Source organism: Fukomys damarensis, unplaced genomic scaffold (genome assembly GCF_012274545.1).
Source record: "Fukomys damarensis isolate Sample0158 unplaced genomic scaffold, DMR_v1.0_HiC HiC_scaffold_17, whole genome shotgun sequence".
Taxonomy (NCBI): Eukaryota; Metazoa; Chordata; class Mammalia; order Rodentia; family Bathyergidae; genus Fukomys; species Fukomys damarensis.
Window position 1 is genome coordinate 569991 of NW_022900929.1, and position 16884 is coordinate 586874.

Sequence of the window (16884 nt, forward strand, 5' to 3'; positions counted from 1 at the left end):
TTTTTTTTTTTTTTTTTTTTAATCTGGGACTGAACTCAGGACCTTGCACTTGCAAGGCAGGTGTGGTGCCACTGAGCTAAATCCCTGGCTGATACTTTTATTTCTTTGAGGAAAATACCAAGAAGAGGAATAGCTGGGTCAAATAGAACCTCTAATTTTAGATTTTGTGGGATTCTCCACACTGATTTCCACAGTGGTTGCACCAGTCTACGCTCCCACCAACAATGAAGAAGGGTTCCTTTTCCCCCACAGCCCATCCAGCATTTGTTATGGGTTGATTTCCTTTTTGTTTGTTTTTGGGAGTTTTTTGTTTTTTGGTTGATTGGTTTGTTTTTTGTTTTGTTTTATTTTGGGCAGGGTACCAGGGATCAAACTTGGGACCTTGTGCTGGTGAGGCAGGCAGCAGCACAACTGAGCTAAATCCCCAGTACTGATTTCTTGATAATCAATTCTTTCTGGGGTGAGATGGAATCTCAGTGTTGTTTTAATTTGCATCTCTCAATGACCAGTAATGTTGAAGAGTTTTTTGTATATTTACCATTTCTACTTCTTCATCTGGGAAGTGTCTATTCATTTCAGATGCTCTTTTTTGGATTGGGTCTTTAAATTTGGGGTCTGATTTTTTTACTTCTTTATATATTCTACATATTAGTCCTTTGCCTGAGGAACAGCTGGCAAATATTTTTTCCAATCCTATGGGTTGTCTTTTCACTCTGTTGGTAGTTTATTTTGCTGGGCAAAACCTTTTCAATAAGATGAGACCTCAGTTGTTGATTGTTTGTGATAGTTCCTGTGTGAATGGGGTTCTGTTTGTAAAATCTTTACCTACATTATTGTCTCCAAGAGCTCTATCAGGGATTTAGCTCAGTGGTTCTGCCACCTGCCTTGCTAGTGCAAGGACCCGAGTTCGATCCCTGGTACCAAAAAATAAAATAAAGAGCTCTATCTAGTCTATCTTCCATCAGATTTAGTTTGTGTTACTGTTTTAATATTTAGATCTTTGATCCATTTTGATTTTAATTTGGTGCATGGTGAAAGATATGGGTCTAGTATTAATCTTTGGCATGTGGAAAGCCATTTTTTTCCAGGACCATTTTTTTAAAGAGGCTGTCTTTTCCAGTGAAGATGTTTGGCTCCTTTGTCAAAGATAAGATGGCTGAGTGTGTTTGGAGTTGTTTCTGCATCTTCTTGTCTATTACACTGGTCCTCAGGTCTGGGTTTTTTGTGAGAACCATACTGTTTTTATCACAGTAGCTTTGTACTATCATTTCAAGTCAAGGATTTTGATGCCCCCTCTCTTGCCTTTGTTGCTCAAAATTGCCTTTGCTATTCTGGGTCTCTTCTGGTACCAAATTTTTTTTCCTTTCTTTTCTTTTCTTTGGTTTTTTGTTTGTTTGTTTGGTACCAGGGATTGAACTCAGGACCTTGAGCTTGTGAGGCAGGTGACAGCACCAAAAAGCTAAATCCCCAGCCCTGGTACTAAATTATTTTAGGATTGTTTCCCCTAATACTGTCAGATGTGCTATTCATATTTTGATCAGGATTGCATTAAATCTGTATAATAATTTTGGAAGTATGGCCATTTTCACTAGTTGGTTCTTCGTACACACGAACCAGGAATATCCTTCCATTTTCTTATTTCCTCTTCAATCTCTTTTTTCAGAGTACTGTAATTTTGAATGTAGAGGTCTTTTACTTACTTAGATTATTTCCTAGGTATTTTATTTCTTTGGATGCTGTTATGAAAGATGTTGTTTCCCTTAATTTCTCTCTGAGTGTGTTTGTTATTTGTGTACAGGAAAGCTAGTGATTATAGAGTGTTGACTATCCAGCTATGCTAGTGAATTTAGTTATTAACTCTACAAGTCTTTTAGTAGAGTTTTTGGGGTCTTGTTTATAGAGTATTGTGTCACCTGCAAATAATGATAATTTAACTTCTTTCTTTCTTAGCCTTATTTTTTCTTTCTCTTGTCTAACTGCTCTGGCCAATGTTTGCAGAACTATATTGAATAAGAGTGGTGACAGTGGACATCCTTGTCTTGTTTCTCATTTTGGAGTGAAAGCTTTCAGCTTTTGTCCATTTATTATGATGTTGACTTTTGGTTTGTCATAGAAGGCTTTTATCAAATTGAGAGAAACACCATCTATTCCAATTTTCTGTAGGTATTTTTAAAATCATAAATGGGTGTTGGACTTTGCCAAATGTTCTTTATCTCTAGAGATCATCATAAAGGTTTTGTCCTTGGTTCGGTTAATATGGTGTATTACATCTTTTAATTTTTTCATGTTGAACCATCCCTGCAACCCTGGGATAAATCCTACTAGGTCATGGTTTTTAATCTTCTTGATTAAAGAAGATTAAATGATTTGAGGCATTCTGTTTGCTAGTATCTTATTGAGGATTTTTGTGTCTATGTTCATTATGGAGATGGGTCTTTAGTTCTCTTTTTGGGTTGAATCATTCTCTGATTTTCAAATCAAGGTAGTGCTTGCTTCCAGGAATGAATTTTGGCTTTTTCTTTTGTTTGGCACTGGGAATTAAACTTTAGTCCTTGTGCTTGCAAGGCAGGGAGCAGAACCACTGAGCCAAATCTCCAGCCCTCCAGAATGAATTTTGGAGTATTGCTTCATTTTCCATTTCATTAAAGAGTTTAAGAAGTAGCAGCATTGGGTCTTCTCTACATTTCTTGTAGAATTCAGCAGAGAATCCATCAGGGTGTAGACTTTTCTTTGTTGGTAGGTTTTTAATTAATCTTCAATTTCATTGACTGATGTTGGGTTATTTAGAATTTTATATCTTCTTGATTTATCTTTGGTAATTCAAATTTATCTAGAATGCTGTCCATTTCTTCTGTATTTTCCATCTTGTAAAAATACAGGTTCTCGAAGTATGCATTTATGATCTTCTGGATTTCTGCAGGATCTGTTGTAATTTCACCTTCTTCATTCATAACCATATGGATTAGAGTCTTTCTTTTCTTTTTTTTTTATAAGGTTGGCTAAAGGTTTGTCAATTTCATTTAATCTTTCAAAGAACCAACTTTTCAATTCATTGATTCTTTTTTTTCTTTCATACCAGGGATCAAACTCAGGACCTTGCACTTGCAAGGCAGGCAGCACAGCCACTTAGCTAAATCCCCAGCCCCATTGATCCTTTGTATTGTTTTTTTAGTCTCCATTGCAATAATTTCTGCTCTGATCTTTATAATTTCCTCCCTTCTAAAATTTTTAGGCTTGACTTGTTCTTCTTTTTCTAGAAGTTTGCAGATCAACATTAGAGTGGGTTTTTTTTTAGCTCATTCTGTTTTTCTTTTGTTTTTTTCAGCTTTGATCGAGTTTATTGGTACATTTAAGGGATACAGTACAGTTACATTCATTGTTGGGATCTTGTACCTCTACATGACAGACCTTGGTTCTCATTTTTTCCCCTTGTACCTGCCCTCCCTTCACCCCCTCCTCCCCTCCCCACATACAAGCACTTTATTTCCATTTTTTCTTTCTCTCAGATTTTTTCTTTTCCCTTATTACCCTTCCCCTATCCATCCCACCTTTCCTACACCTTTAGCCCCTTTCTTCCCATTTCACAAGTTCAGTAATCTTATTAGGATCTTATGTATTATTGCAGTATAATCACACCAGAGAAACTATTCGGTATTTACACATGTGTGACTTATTTATTTCACTTAGGAGTATATCTTCAATATGTATCCATTTTCCTATGAATGAATCTATTTTCTCATTCTTTATGGCTGAGTAATGTTCCATTTTATACAAAAGCCACATCTTCTTTATCCAGTTTCCAACTGATAGGCAAATGGTCTGTTTCCAAGTTTTAACTATTACAAACTGTGCCACTATAAACATGGGTGCACATACATCACTGTGATATGATTCTTTCAGTTCTTTTGGAAAGATACCCAGCAGAGGGATGGCTGGGTCAAATGGAACCTCCAGTCCAAGTTCTTTGAGGTATCTCCATATTGATTTCCATAGTGGTTGCACCAGTCTGCAATCCCACCAACAATGGAGAAGGGTTCCTTTCTCCCCAGAACCCTGCCAACATTTATTATTGTGTGATATCTTGATAGCAGCCATTCTTTGTGGTGTGAGGTGGAATCTCAGTGTTGTTTTCATCTGCATCTCTTGAATGACCACTGATGTGGAATATTTTTTTCATCTATTTACTTGCTGCTTTTACTTCTTTGTCTGAGAAATGTCTGTTTATTTCGGATGCCCATTTTTATATCGGGTCTTTATATTTGGGGGGGCTGATTGTTTTGAGTTCTTTATATATTCTAGATAATAGTCCTCTGTCTGAGGAGCAGCTGGTAAAAATTTTTTCCCACATTGTAGGTTGTCTCCCAGTTCTGCTGATGGTTTCTTCTGCAGTACAGAAGCTTTTTAATATGAGATCCCAGTTTTTTATTCTATCTGCTAGTTCTCGTGCTACTGAGGATTTGTTAATAAAGTCTTTTCCTATGTCAGTGTCTTCCAGAGTTCTGCCTAACTTACCTTCCAGCAAGTTTAATGTTTCTGTTTTAATATTTAGATCTTTAATCCACTTGGATTTTAGTTTAGTGCATTGTGAAAGATAAGGGTCTAGTTTTAATCTGTGGCAGGTTGAAACCCACTTTCTCCAACACCATTTATTAAAGAGGCTATCTTTCCTCCACTGAGGATGGTCAGCTCCTTTGTCAAAGATGAGGTAGCTGAGTACATCTGGATTTGTTTTTGTGTCTTCCAGCCTGTTCCACTGATCCTCAGGCCTGTTTCTTTGCCAGTACCATGCTGCTTTTATCACAGTGGCTTTGTAGTATAGTTTCAAATTGGGAATTGTTACACTCGCTGCCATGTGTCTGTTGCCTAGGATGGCTTTTGCTATTCTAGGTCTCTTATGGTTCCAAATGAATTTTTGAATTCTTTTTTCTAGTTCTGTGAAATATAGTGTTGGAGTTTCAATTGGCATTGCATTGAATCTGTATAGCAGTTTTAGTATTATGGCCATTTTCACTATGTTGATTCTTCCTACCCAGGAGCAGGGCATATCTTTCCATTTTTAAAATATCCTCTTCAATTTCTGTTTTCAGAGTGCTATAGTTTTCAGTGTAGAGATTTTTTGCTTCTTTTGTTAGATTGATTCCTAGATACTTCATTTTTCTGAAAGTTATTGTGAAAGGAATTTTTCCCTAATTTATCTCTCAGTGAGTCTGTTATTTGTGTATAAGAAGGCTATTGATTTTTGGGTGTTCACCTTGTATCCAGCTACTCTAGTGAATCTGTGAATTAAGTCTAGAAGTCTTTTGGTGGAGTTTTTTGGTTCTTCAATGTAGAGTATCATATCATCAGCAAATAATGACAGTTTAACTTCTGCCTTTCCTATCTTTATTGCTTTAATTTCTTTGTCTTGTCTGATTGCTGTGGCTAATGTTTCCAGAACTATATTAAAGAGGAGTGGTGATAGTGGGCATCCTTGTCTTGTTCCTGATTTTACTGGGAAGGTTTTCAGTTTTTAGCCATTTAATATGATGTTGGCTCTTGGTTTTTCATAGATAGCCTTTATTAAGTTGAGGTATAGACCATCTATTCCAATTTTTTGCAGGGTTTTTATTATGAATAGGTGTTGAATTTTATCAAATGCTTTTTCTTCATCTATCGAGAGGATCATATGGTTTTTGTCCTTGACTCTGTTAATATAATGTATTACATTTATTGATTTTCGTATTTTGAACCACCCTTGCATCCCTGGAATAAATCCGACTTGGTCAGGATGTATGATCTTCTTGATAATCCTCTGTATTCTGTTTGCTAGTATCTTATTAAGGATTTTTGCATCTATATTCATTAAGGAGATTGGCCTGTAGTTCTCTTTTTTAGTTGTGTCTTTCCCCGGTTTGGGAATCAAAGTAATACTTGCTTCCAGGAAAGAATTTGGCAGTATAGCTTCCCTTTCAATTTCATTGAAAAGTTTGAAGAGTAACGGCAGTAGTTCTTCTCTAAATGTCTTGTAAAATTCAGCAGTGAATCCATCAGGGCCTGGGCTTTTCTCTGTTGGTAAATTTTTAATTACATTTTCAATTTCACTGACTGTAATTGTTTAAAATGTTTTTATCTTCTTTGCTCAACTTTGGTAATTCATAAGTATCTAAAAATCTGTCCATTTCTTCTGTGTTTTCCATTTATTGGAGTACAGGTTCTCAAAGTAGGTATTAACGATCCTCTAGATTTCTTCTGGATCTGTTGTGACTTTGCCTTTTTCATTCCTGATTGCATAGATCTGAGCCTTTTCTTTCCTTTTTTGGATAAGATTAGCTAAGGGTTTGTTGATTTTATTTATTCTTTCAAAAAAACCAGCTCTTTGTTTCATTTATTTTTTGTATCATTTTCTTAGTTTCCATTGCATTGATTTCTGCTCTAATCTTTATAATTTCCTCTCTTGTTCGAGCTTTGGGTTTTTCTTGCTCTTGTTTTTCTAGGAGTCTAAATTTCATCATTAGGTTGTTTATTTGAGCCCGCTCTGTTTTCCTAGTGTGGGCATTCAATGTTCTGAATTTTCCACGTAGAACTGCTTTCATTGTGTCCCATAGATTCCTGAGTGTTGTATTGGCATTTGCATTTATTTGTACAAACTGTCTAATTTCTTCTTTAATTTCCTCTGTAATACATTGATTGTTTAGGAGAGTGTTGTTCAGTTTCCATGTGCTTGTGAAGTTCCTACAGTTTCTTGTGCTACTGATCTCCAGCTTGATTGCACTATGATCTGATAATATACAGGGGATGACTTCAATTCTCTTGCATTTATTCAGACATGTTCTGTGGTCCATCTTGGAGCATGATCCATGTGCAGCCGAAAAGAATGTATATTCTGATTTTGTAGGGTGGAATACTCTGTAGACATCTATTAAGTCCATGTGTTCCAAAGCTTGGTTCAGTTCTATTATTTCATTGTTGATTTTCTGCCTAGATGATCTATCTATTTGTGATAGTGGGGTATTTAAATCCCCCAGTAAAATTGTATTAGTGCTTATTTGGTTTTTCATGTAACTTAATATTTGTTTTATATAGTTGGGGGCATTTATATTTGGTGCATATATGTTTATGATTGTCATCTCTTCCTCTTTAATTGTTCCCTTTACAAGGATGTAGTGGCCTTCTTTGTCTCTCATAATGAGTTTTGGTTTGAAATTTACTTTGTCTGCGAATAAGATTGCTACCCCTGCTTTCTTATGGGCTCCTGATGCATGGAGAATTGTTTTCCATCCTTTCACTTTCAGTCTATGGGCATCCTTTTGCACTAGGTATGTTTCTTGTATACAACATATTGTTGGATTTTGCTTCTTAATCCATTGTGCCAGTCTATTTCTCTTGATTGGTGAATTGAGGCCATTAACACTGATGGTTATAACTGATATGTTCTGACTTATTGTCATGTTATTGTCCTTTTGTTGACTCTTTTTACCTTTTTCTCCCCTCTCCTTTTAGTTTCTTGCCTTGAGTATTTGAGTTGCTCTGTTGGGCCTCATGGTATTGTGAGCTTCATTGTCCTTTTCTAGGATATTGTTTAGAATTCCTTTTAGTGCTGGTTTGGTGTTCATGAAGTTTCTCAGGTGGTCTTTGTCATGGAAGTATCTTTTTCCCCATCTACTTTGAAAGAGAGTTTTGCAGGATACATCAGTCTAGGTTGCAGTTGTTTTCTTTTAGGACTTGAAATACTTCACTCCAGACTCTCCTTGACCTAAGGGTTTCTGTTGAAAATTCTGCTGTGATTCTAATGGGCTTTCCTTTGCATGTGATTTGTTTCTTTTCTCTTACTGCTTGTAGTATTTCGTTCTTCTGTTGGATTTCTGGGATCTTGATTATTATATGTCTAGGTGTAGATTTTTTTTTTTATTGTGGCTAGTTGGAGTTCTATATACCTCAATTATCTGTATGTCTAATTCTTCCCTTCTGTTTGGTAAGTTTTCTGTCATTAATTCTGTGAAGAGCTTTTTTAAATCATTTGTCTTTTCTCCTGCTATATCATGGATTCCTATCAGTCTTATGTTATTTTTCTTTGCATCATCTAGAAGTAGTTGGATCGATTTCTCATGATTCCTTACTGTTTTTGAGGGACCTCTTTTTTCACGGTCACTAACTGCGATCCTATCTTCTATATCTGAAATTCTATCTTCGCAATCTTTTATTCTGTTGTGTACACTTTAAATAGTGTTTTTAATCTCCTGAATATCTGTTTGAATCTGTTTTATGGATTCCATTTATTTCCTCTGTTGGGCATTCATTGTTTCCATTTCTTTCTTATGCTGAGTCTTCATGGCTTCTATCATGGTCTTGAGCTCAACTTTTTTTTTTTGTTTTCTTTTGTTTTTTGTCAGTTTCTGTTCTAGAGTCTCTAATCATGATTTCCATTTTGTTCATCATCTCTATGGTTAACTGGGAAATTATTTCTCATCTGAATTTTTCTAGAGCCTGATTGATCTGTTTTGTTACCTCCTGTGCTATGGGTCCAGGGTGTCCTGCTGCTTCACTATTAGATTTTTCATCCTCATTTGCCCTACTGTTTGCCTTTGGTGAACTGGAAGTCTGTCTTTGTGTCTTGCTTAAGTGTTTTCTCATTTTTATTTTTGTTGTTGGGTTGTCCTTGGTTTAATTTCTGGGTTATTATTTAAATCTTCCTGATATAGTTGCGTTTTAGCTTTTGACTCTCTAATGACTCATAGACATTTTCATAATATCAGAGAAAACAACTCATTAAATCAATCACAATCCTTTATCCCAATAGATACATTCAGCAGCCCAATAGGATCAAGCGCAGCTCACAAATTGACCACTTGTGGTAGTCATTAATCTATCACCTTTAAACCATGTGAATTAAATTAATATCAAGAAGCAGCCCAAAATATGTTTGCAGTGAATACGCTTTTCAATATAGCATCTTTACCATTTAGGATGGGGGGTTAGACTGAGTTAGGATGAGAGGAGTAGATAAGTGAAAGAGTTGGAGAAGGTTTGAAGTGAAACCAGAGGATGTAGAATGATCATACTATCTTTATGAAACTATTAAGTTCAAAGGGGATAGACAGAGTGCAGGAATAAGGACAAGAATATATCCCCTTAACAGTAACAGGGGCTTTCCTTCCCTTGAAGCTATGGAGCCATGAGTGAGGTAAAAAGGCAGGAGAAAAGAACATAAAGAAAAAAAGAAAAAAGAATAAAAGAAGAAGTCTGAGTTAGGGCAGGAGCAGGAATAAAAAGGGAGATGAGGGATAATATGTTGGAACAAGAGACTGAGTTGGAGAGGACAGAAAAAAGAAAGCAATTTTAGGGTGAAATGAGGAAAAGAAAAAAAGAATTTGAAGGGCCTCTTTCAGACTATGTCTCTGTTGTCATATTATACCATGTGTACAGCCATGTGCAGAACCAAATCTCCTGATCTCAGCTAGCCAATGGCAGGTCCCTGCAAATCAGACTGACCTCAGTCCACAGGCCCAAATTGTTTTGCAACCAGCAGGGTTGAACTCCACTTAGTTATATTACAGGATGCCACTGCCCTTTCTTTAAAGATGTTCAAAGTTGGAAGCTCAGAAAAATACCCTTCATGCCCACCTATGCCTCTGCAGAGTGGGTCCAAGGATTGACCCAATCAGGAGTTTTGAGAACAGGGCAGGTGGGAGGTTGTGGGGGTGTTCAAGGGCGCCCTTACCTTCCTTACTGGATCTGGCAGCGCAGTTGGGGAGGTCGCGAACCCGCCAGGTGGGCCCAAGCAGGTGGCTGCAGAGACCTCTTCCAGGGTCCTTGCCTCCTTACTCTCATTCTGTTTTTCTGAAATGGGAATTCACCATTATAAATTTCCCTTGCAGCACTGCTTTCATTACATTTCATCAGCTCCTGTATGTTGTACTGGCATTATTATTAAATTATATAAAGTATATGATTTCTTCTTTAATTTCATCTGTGACCCATTGGTTATTCAAGTAGGTGTTAATTTTTATGTGTTTATGAAATTTTTGTGGTTTCTTTTGCCATTGATTTCCAGTTTCATTGCACTGTGATCCAGTAATATGCATGGGATAATTTTTATTCTTTTGCATTTACTAAGCATGTTATATGAGCTAGTACGTGATCTGTTTTGGAAAATGTCCCATGTGCACCTGAGAATTTTTATTCTGATGTTGTAGGATGAAATACTCTGTAGATATCTACTAAGCCCATTTGTATAAAAGTTTTAGTTTGCTTCTGATATTTCTTTATTAATATTTTGTCTAGCTGATCTATGACAGTGAAGTACTGAGTCCTCTACCCATTACAATTGTATTAATGCTTATTTTATTTTTCATGTCCATTGATATTTGTTTTATACATTTGAGTGTGCTAGTATTTGTTGCATATATATTTATGATAGTTAGCTCTTCCTCTTGGAGTCTTCCCTTTACAAGGATGTAGTGACCTTCCTTGTCTCTCTTAATCAGTTTTGGCCTGTAATCCACTTTGTCTGCAAACAGAATAGCCACCCCTCCTTTTTTCTGGATTCCTATATCAGGGAGTATTGTTTTCCATCCTTTGACTTTCAGTCTATGCATTTCTTTTTTAATCAAATGTGTTTCTTATATGCAGCACATTGTTGGATCTTGCTCCTCAATCCATTTGCCAGTCTGTTTCTTTTGGTTGGTGAATTGAGACCATTTACATTGATGGATATAAGTGACATGTATTGACTTATCCTTGTCATGTTATTTTCCTGTTGCTGTTTCCCTTTCTTCCCCATCCACCCCCAATTAATTACTTGCCTTGCCTGGTGTTATGTTTCATTGAGTTATAGTCCTCATTATCAATTTCTAGAATGTTCTTCAGAACATTCTGTACCGGGGCTTAAACTTGGGCCCTTGCCCTTGGGAGGCAGGTGGCAGAACCACTGAGCTAAATCCCTGGCATTTCAGAACATTTGGAGTGCTAGTTCTGTGGTCATGGATTTCTTCAGGCATTCTTTGTCATGGAAGTATTTTATTTTTCCATCAATTTTCAAATATAGTTTTGCAAGGTCCATCAATTTTGGTTGGAGGTTCCCCCCTCCCCGCCTTTAGGACTTGAAATATTTCATTCCAAGCTCTCCTTGACTTGAGGGTTTATGTTGAGAAGTCTCCTTTAATTCTGATACACTTTCCTTTATAGGTTATTTATCTCTTTTCTTTAATATTCTGTTCTTATTTTGAATTATGCTTTGATGTAGTTTTTATCGTGGCTAATTGTAGTTCTATATGCCTCACTTATCTGTATGTCAAATTCTTTTTCCATGCTTGGGAAATTTTCTGCCATTACTTCTATGGACAGATTTTTTATGTTTTTTCTACTATCACCTGCTTTTTCATTGACTCCAGTCAATCTTATGTCATTCTTTGCATAATCTAGCAGCTCTTGAATTGATTTTTTGTTGTCCCTTGCTATTTCTAAAAAGTGTTTCTTTTTATGATCACTAACCACAAATCCTGTCTTCTAGATCTACTATTCTCTCCTCACATTGGTTCATTGTGCTTCATATACTTTCAGTGGAGTTTTTAATCTCATGGGTATCTGTTTAAATCTGTGTCATAGATTCCATTTATTTCCTAAACTGGGCATTAATGGTTTCCCTGATTTTCCTAAGCTTAATGTATGTCAATCTTTTTCCATGCTTGGGAAATTTTCTGCCATTACTTCTATGGACAGATTTTTTATGTTTTTTCTACTATCACCTGCTTTTTCATTGACTCCAGTCAATCTTATGTCATTCTTTGCATAATCTAGCAGCTCTTGAATTGATTTTTTGTTGTCCCTTGCTATTTCTAAAAAGTGTTTCTTTTTATGATCACTAACCACAAATCCTGTCTTCTAGATCTACTATTCTCTCCTCACATTGGTTCATTGTGCTTCATATACTTTCAGTGGAGTTTTTAATCTCATGGGTATCTGTTTAAATCTGTGTCATAGATTCCATTTATTTCCTAAACTGGGCATTAATGGTTTCCCTGATTTTCCTAAGCTTATCTATTTTTTAAAAAATTATCCCATATCTTCTCTAGAGCCACTAAGCATGTCTTTCATTATCATCACCATCTCTGTAGTTAGCTGAGGAATTATTTCTTATTTGATTTTTTTTCTACAGACTCATTCATCTGCTTTGTTGCTTCTGTTGTTACCACTTCAGAGAGTCCAGAAGGGTGGCTTTTGAATTGCTCTACCTCATTTCTTCTTGAATTTGCCTTTGGTGAGCTGAAAATCTAGGGTGGCATCTTGCTGATGTAATTTCTCATTGTTTGCATTTTTTGGGTTTTTTTTGTTCATTTAATTCCTGGGTTGCTTATAGATTTCTTATGGCAGGTAGCTTTACTGCTAATATATAGAACACTTAGGAAATGACTGCTTCACAGAGATGTGTTCCAGGTATTGCTGGCTTTGGCATTTTGAGTCAGTTGCAAGATCTTACCTCTCCAATTTATTTGGCTAGCCTCTGGTTCTTTGGCACTGGTCTATAGTATTGTTTATGACCCTTAGGTAATCTGTTTTGGAACAGAAGGAAGAACAACTGATTAGAACAACTATGTCACCTTGCTGAAGTAGTACAATCAGTAATAACAGTAGCATCAAACACAGCCTAGAAAATGACAAACTGGCAACTATTAATTTGCCACCTTTAACCATGTGAACTTTATTTGAGATTATATAACAAAATCTAAAGCAAACTAGAAAACTGTATACAGTAAATATGCCCTCAATATGGTTAGTTTACCCTTGGGAGAAAATTTAAAAGAGGTTGGGGGGAAATGGAGAAATAGAAGAAAAGGAATAGACTAGAAACAAGACTAAAAGACAAAGGAAGGTTATGCAAACATTGGGAAACTGGTGAAAAAGAGAGAAGAAATAAAAACTAGAACAGAGGGCCAGGGATTTAGCTCAGTAGTGTTATGCCTGCCTGGAAGCACAAGGTCCTGAATTCAATTCCTGGTACAGAGAAACAATGGACACACTCATATAAAACAAAAACAAACAATTTTTTTAAAAAAACAAGAAAAAAATGTCCACTCCATGTTTTGTCTCCACTGTCACTGGTAAACAGAGTGGGCAGATAGAGCCCAGATCCATGTTGATTAACCTCACAAGCCAACTGTAGATTTACAGCTGGGGTATTGGATAATTCCCAACAAACCTGCACCTTTAGTTCCACTGAAGTCCAGGCTTGTTTCTAGCCATGAGGCTTAAACCTGATTTGTTCAGCCTTCAACCTTCCATGTGCCTCTTGCCAGCTTGAATCTGGCTCCTTGATCTTTGACTTGAACTTGGTTCCATCTCACCCTGACATTGTGAGCTATTAGATGGGCCAGCTCAAAGCTGCTCTGAGTTCCAAGCTCATTTGGCCCCTCTCCAAGATGACTACCAGCCAATCTCCTTCTCCTGGGGGACATCTGAACCTGAATAATTCACCAGCCACTGCAGTCTTCTTTGTCCACTGCTCCCTTCCACTGGTGTGTTTCTCTGTGGAGGCCTCTGGGGTTACTAGTAGTCACTGTCTGTCTGCAAGTTCAAGTTGCCCCTCCCACACTATGGGTCATGGCTTAGGAAGTATGTGTCAATTTGTCTCCTTCTTTTACATTGAGGTCTTTCTCTTCACTGTCCCTGTGGGCTTCAGTTCTCATTTCAGATCCTTGCTGGGTCCTGGGGACCCACTTCCCTCTTCCTTCCCTTCATCAGGTTGCTATATTCCAGCATCTGGATAGTGAATCTCAGACTGTTTCTCTGCAGTCCACCACTCTGCCATCTTTTCCATGTAGCTCTTTTTTTTTTATCAAGTTTAACCAGTCTCTCAAGTCATTATATACTAGACACCTTTCTTTATTCTGGCATGAGTATTCTGTATAAGAGACATTATCAAAAACCCCAGCCTTGGGTCTTGATCTCCTACAAGACAGTACAACATCCATGAGATAAGAGAGAAAGAATAAAGACACAGAGACAGAGACTGAGAGAAGCTGGGTCTTGGCTGATCTAAGCTGCTTTAGGCAGCAAAGACAAAGACACCAAGGACATCCAGTGTTTATTCATTACAAGTCGGGGAAGGAGGGGAACTGGGCAGGCCTCAGGACACCTGCTAATAACAGTATAGCACGCAGGGGCACTAACCTATATTTTATAGGAGAGAACAAATGGTTAATTCAGAGGGGAAAAATTTAGTTGGAGTCAGTTGATCTTGGCTGAAAGTGAACTCAGCTGAGCCCTGTTACTTTTAATGTAATATAGCTGAATTATGGAGGGACAAGAAGCTTATGCCACTTATTGCCTGCTAATGCCATCAGAGATATCTACTATGATTTGGTATATTATTCATTAAATATTTTGTAGTTTAACATTTTTCAAAATAAAAAGTAGAGGAATAACAATGAATGCTTCCCTCTGCTCCCACATCCACTCTGCAACCAACTGCTTCTGCTCATAGTATATGTCTTGATTCTGACCTTGCCTTCTCTATTATCACTGTTAATGTCCTAAATTCAAATTCTAAACACCTCCTATCTCAACTAGCCTATGTATCCCATACTAAGCAACACTGTCAGATTGCTCTCTAGCCAACTGAAACCTCTTGTTGATGAAAGTTCAGGTGTCTTGTATCTATCACGCCAAATCTAGACTTTCTAACCTGGGATTCATTTCCACCTTCTTCCTCTACTCTTCCTTCAATCTCATCAATTCTCATATCTTCTTAATGCTCTATCTGGCTCTGAACTATAGTTTTCTAAACATTTGCATCATCAGGCATTTCCTTTCAACCCCTCCACTTCGTATAGCTTCCCTTTAATTTCACCCATCAGATTCCTATTCACCCTTCAAAATCCATCTCAAAGGCAGCCTCCTTTAAGGAACCTAACTAAGCTTGTTTTAGTTTCTGGCTAGAAGTGATCTCTTTCCTTTGAACATCTAAAGTATAAAGTTCTTGGCCCCCTTGTGCCATTTAATCATATCTGCCTTTGGACTCCTCCTCAGGAGGATTTTTAGGGTGTATTTAAAGTGTGCATTTCTTTCCATCAGAGTGAAACATGTCTAAATGTTTCCATCTCCCTGCCATCTCTTTTTTCCCCAACCTACGTACTACATAAAGAATTCTGCACACACTGGGTAGTTTCAGATGATCCGATTACTTCCCAATAATTTTTCCATTAAAATTTCCCAATAATAATTCCATTAAAAGGAAATTATACTCCACCAAGAGAAGAATTTGTAAATCACAGAGGATCCCAAACAGACCATTTGTGCAAAGTCTTTAGGCTCAAGACTCAGAATTCAAAGAGGCACGTCTCTTCAGAGGTCTAAATTAGTTGTAAAAGAAATATCAAAAAGTTGGAGCCAAACTCTGGAAGATTGCAGAACCCCTGGACTGTCTCTGCTGACAGTGACCAGTGTGGAACAGAGCTAGAGAAGCCCAGGGAAACAGCAGCCATCTTCTGAAGTAAGAGCTAATCAAGTGTGTCCATAGAGATGATGGTATTTTTTAAAATTTCCTGAGTGATCTTCTAATTTATAGGGAGAGGGAATCTACAATGTAATTTAAGAGTTATCTAGCATCTGGATAGCAAATCTCAGACTGTTTCCCAAGTTCATATACTTCTGACAGAAGAAATGAGCAGTTTCTCTGTACTGGATCAAATGGAGAGTCCCAAAATACACATCTGCCTGGACATGAGGACCTTTGTAGAGGTAACTAGTTAAGATGAGATCAAAATGATTAGAAAGCTCTAAATCCAATGATAGGTGTTTTATAAGATAAAGCAGAGAATGATTCAAACAGAGCCACATAGGGAAGAAGGTCATGTGACAATGGGATCAGATAATAGAATGCTGCAGCTACAAGCTAGGGAACACCAAAGATTGCTGGGAACTACTGGAAGCTAGAAAGACAAGGAAGGATTCTTCCCTAGAGCCTCCAAGAAAGCACGGCCCCGCCCACACCTTGATTTTGCATTTTAACCTCCAGAACTGTGAGAATACATTTATTTTTGTTTTAAGCTCTATAACTGTGGTAATTTGTGACAGCAACCCTAGAAAACTAATACATTTCTTGTTCTAATTTTCCAATCACCAAATTCTTTGTATCAACTACTAAGTGCAACATACTGGTAGAGGGAATACATATATATATATATATCCCAAGTGCTTTGAGACACAAAATTAGGAGTTGGGGATGGTATCAAAATAGAATTTGAGGGGCTGGGTATTTAGCTCAGCGGTTCGGTGGCCTGCCTTGCAAGCACAAGGACCCGAGTTCAATTCCCGGTACCAAAAAAAACAAAATAAAATTTGAACTATGCTCAAAAAGGTAGAGTGCCAAGCAAAAACAATAGCATATGTTAAGATTTGGGAATGAAAGAAAATACTAAGTTTAAAGATTAGTGAAAAAAATTAAATGTGAAATGTATGCTCCATGTGGGCAGGAAACAGTATATGGCAGAAAAACAGAGGAAAGCCAGATAATGAAGGGACTTAAAATCTACACTTGGGATTTTAGACTTTATCCTACAGAGAAAACAAGTTTATTTTCAAGGAAATTCATTTTGAGAGCAGTTTGGAGAACAGCTGGGGGAGGTGCTAGTAGCATATAGATTGTTATTTTTTGGATCAGGAATGTACGCCCCCAGGCCCTATGTTAAAGGTCTGGGCCTGCGATCACCCGGCGGCGTGCGCGCGAGCTCCCGGCCTGCGCGACAACAGACCCAGGAAGGAGACTTAAAATACACTTGTGATTTTAGACTTTATCCTACAGAGAAAACAAGTTTATTTTCAAGGAAATTCATTTTGAGAGCAGTTTGGAGAACAGCTGGGGGAGGTGCTAGTAGCATATAGATTGTTATTTTTTGGATCAGAGGTGTG

At 37.3% G+C, this 16884-nt stretch overlaps 1 protein-coding gene across 3 annotated transcripts in view; it reads right to left on the reverse strand.

Annotated features, from left to right (window-relative positions):
- Tmem225b (transmembrane protein 225B) overlaps positions 1–12520 on the reverse strand; it is a 37715-nt gene extending 25195 nt beyond the window's left edge. Inside the window, exons 1-2 of one of the 3 annotated variants that reach the window (XM_019210475.2) lie at positions 12455–12520; positions 9698–9816 (exon numbers count right to left, since the gene is read on the reverse strand). The gene's annotated coding sequence lies outside the window, so the exon portion shown is untranslated. The remainder of the gene's footprint in view (positions 1–9697; positions 9817–12454) is intronic. The other 2 variants (XM_010642696.2, XM_019210474.2) reach the window with 2 other exon arrangements.
- Between the last annotated feature and the right edge of the window lie 4364 nt (positions 12521–16884).